Source organism: Notamacropus eugenii, chromosome X, assembly GCF_028372415.1.
Source record: "Notamacropus eugenii isolate mMacEug1 chromosome X, mMacEug1.pri_v2, whole genome shotgun sequence".
Classification (NCBI taxonomy): domain Eukaryota; kingdom Metazoa; phylum Chordata; class Mammalia; order Diprotodontia; family Macropodidae; genus Notamacropus; species Notamacropus eugenii.
The window spans coordinates 70,737,037-70,740,643 of record NC_092879.1 but is presented as its reverse complement, the minus strand read 5'-3'; the positions used below and the strand labels follow the sequence as shown (position 1 = coordinate 70,740,643).

The following is a 3,607-nucleotide window of genomic DNA, read 5'->3' as shown; positions in this document are numbered from 1 at the left end:
TCCTAAGATGGTAATACTGCCTTTCCCTCCTCTCCTGGAGGTCTACAGTAGGTATCTGGATCCACAGTCATCATGGGTGTGTTAGAGTAAAGAAGATCCTTTTCCCATTAGCCTCTTCGTATTCTTGGTTGTTTGGCTTCAAAGTTTTTTACTAACAACGTCTATAGGCAAGATTCTGTTTTGGAGAAAATTCACAAAATGGGACACCTTGTCCAAAAGGGGTGGCTAGAGGAGGTGGAGGCAGGACAGGAATTTTTGTGTATGATATCCTCATGCTCCTTTACAACCCATTGGAATTCACAGTACTGGAGCAAGTTGGTCAAAAGAACAAAAGTACACTCATTGGAAGTCAGGCCTGTTAGTCCTCTTAAAGATTTTATTTCATCTAACATACCAATCAGTATAGCAGATGTAACATGATAGTAACGTGTTAGGTCAACCAACCTATCCCCCATTCGAGTAAGAATGAACTTCATCCACAACAAAAAATCAAAAATGAACTGTCCATTGAATTGTTTTAAATTCAAATCAACAAGTATGTTTAAAAGTAATAATTTTCTTTCCTGTTCAAACCCCCCACAACACACACACCATAAAAGAACAACAAAAAGAAAAATTAAATGGTCTTATCAAAGTACATATTCAAATGAAACAAAATCTCCGTTATTGGCAATATCCACAAATGCCCATCTCCTTCTACATTTTAAGTTCATCGCTGCTCTGTCAGGTGGTGAGTGGTGTGCTTCATCTTTCATTCTCTGGAATCCTGATGCTTCACCAGTACTTGCTGGCTGCAAATTTGCCCTCCTTGTCTGGAAAACTGTGCCACCAGTCAGAACTAAGTAGCATCCCTCTGCTCCAAACGTGCCTGGAAATCTTCAGGGAAAATCTGTTGAAACAATCATCCAGAATTTTTATAGGGTAGTGTGCCTTATCCTAAAAGTTCCTCTCTATTGTTGGCTGTTTAGACAAAAAGTTCCTTGCCAACTGTCTACGTTTTACAATATGTTCCTTTGGACAGAATCCACAAAATCTCACACATTGTACAAATGAGGCAGCTGAGAGGGATGGAAGCAAGATCACTGCTTTTCTATTTGATATACTCATGCTTTGGAACAGCCAGTTATAGCCTTTGGTACTAATGAGCGTTGGAGGAAGTTGGTTGGAAGAGCAAAGATGCCTCAGAGTTTTTACCTCAACCAGCCCATCACTCAGTACAGCAGAAGCTTTGATGATTTCCAATCTCGGAGATGAACGTGACCTCCAAGGTCAACCAATCTATCCCCCTGCCTGAAGAACAGCTACTACATAGCTCAGAAGTGACTTCATCTCAGAGATTAAAGTGACATCAGAGGTAAACCAATCCATCCCCTGCCTGAAGAATAAAGTTCATCTATAAATATAGCTCAGAAATTGAATTAAAAGTCAGTTCAGGAAGTATAAGAGTGTTAACTTTCCAAACCCCATCCCTACCCCCAGTACACTGTACAAAAAGAACCAAAAAAGATCAGAACAAATGTATGTGGTCAAGTGAAGGAAATCTCACTGGCCATGTCCAGAAATTAATAATAACTCATTACGTATTGTACACCCATCACCTTCTGATCAGGAAGTTGAGATGAATGTTATCTTTTGTCCTCTGGAATTCTTCCCTTTTGTGGGAATTTTATGGAGGCACAAGAAAACCCTCTTTGACATTTGCAGCAACACTTTAAGTGTAATGAGCTCTATTAGGTGGCAGAAAAGATCCCTTCCAATACCACCATGGAAAAGTCAAGGAAAGTCTAGACCAACAGTCATCTGAGGTTTGAAAGGAGAGTTCCTTAACCCAACTATCCCTGAACTCTTGGCTGTCTGACTGAACGTTCTACAAGAGTCACTATTGTACATATTGCAACTTTTATGGTATTATATAAAATGTAATCTGGTACGATTGAGGCAAAAGCAGGGCACGATGACAGGAAAGACTGAAAGAAAAAACGGTACAATCATTGGAACATAAGCCAACAAGATCTAAGATTATTTACCTCATCTAATCCATCAGAAAGTAAATGGTCCATCTTAGAGACGAAAATCACCTCAGAGGTCAACCAGTCCAGCCCCCCTGCCTGAAGAATTAAGGTGAGAAATAAACAGGTAACTGAAATGCATTAGGGGAAGTGGAAGAAGTAAATAAGTTGCTTATATAGCACCACTTATGTGCCAAGTACTATATGAAGTGCTTTGTACAGATGTTACCTCATATACATACAGATATTATCCTTACAACAACCCTACCAGGGTAGAAGCTACTATTCAATTGAATTCAGGAAATGTCTGTAAAAGCATAATGAGATTTAACTTTGTTCGAAATTTCCCCCTCAGCAAGCAGACACACACAGAACAACAATTATTAAAAGAAAATGAAAATCAGTGTAACAAATGTCAACGATCAAATATAGCAAGTATTCTCCTTGTCTACAAATGTCCCAAAATGCTCAACTTCTTTTATATCTATTGCCCATTACATCTCCATCCAGATCGAGGTGGCATTCCTCATCTTTGGTGCACTAAAATTGGGATCCTCTTTATGTATTTGAGAGAACCAAATTGAGACTTGAGATGAGGAAAACTCTCTTGCCATTCAGACCAAGGAACAAAAATAATGACCTTCTTTAGGTGGATGTGTAGAGAGCCCTACCACAATTCCAGGAAAAACATCAAGGGAAGTCTGAGGCAAAAATCACCTGAAGTGTTGGAAGGTAGAGCTCCTTGTCCCAAGCATCTCTGAAATCCAGGTTGTCCAACTGGAAGGTCTGTCTCCCGATGCCACTGCTGCACGTAATGTGACTACTTAATCACTATCTATAAAATGTCACATTGGTACAGCTGAGGCAGATGGAGGGAATAATGACAGCAGTGATGGTTTGCCTTAGCCATGCTCCTATGAGAGAGTCAACTTGAAAACTGAAGCAATGGTGTGTTGTGTGCAGTGGATGGAAAAACACACACATAATTTTTACCTCATGTAATTCAACGCACAACAATGGTTCAGATTCCCAGTCTCAAGAGACTAAAGGGACCCCAAAGGTCAATAAGTTCATCCCCCTGCCTGAAGAATGAAACTCATCTACAACATTAGCTAAGAAATGAATGGTCAATTGAATGAATTAGAAGGGAAAAAGTAGAAAGGGATAATCAATTACAGATTACCAACTGTGTTTCAGGCACTCTAAGTGCTTGTAACGAATATCTCATTTGGTCCTCTCCAACCTCCTGTGAAGTAGAAGCTACTATTAATTATATTGAATTTGGGGAGTATGTAAAAAGAAAGCATTAACTTTCACTCTTTCCAATCTTCCCTCTCTCTCCACCCAGCCACAAACATGCTAGAAAAAGTAAACCATCATAACAAATACACAAAGTCAAATGAAACAAATCCCCTCACTGGTCACGTCCAAAAATTCACAATTCATCATTCATTTCACACTTAGCAGCTCTATCTCAGAAAATGAGGGACATACTTCATCTTTTATCATCTAGAATTCTTATCCTTTGTGCATATTTCTTAGAGGCAGATCTAGGTTTTACGTCAACAATCCTTGAAATTGAGAATAATGCACAAGTA

General features: G+C 39.3%; 1 long non-coding RNA gene across 1 annotated transcript; it reads right to left on the bottom strand.

The window, feature by feature from the left end:
* Positions 1 to 365: 365 nt before the first annotated feature.
* Positions 366 to 2,114, bottom strand: LOC140515265 (uncharacterized). Its single transcript, XR_011970920.1, has 2 exons — positions 2,028 to 2,114; positions 366 to 889 (listed from the first exon to the last, which is right to left on the bottom strand). It is a non-coding gene; the product is annotated as an uncharacterized lncRNA (long non-coding RNA).
* Positions 2,115 to 3,607: the final 1,493 nt, after the last annotated feature.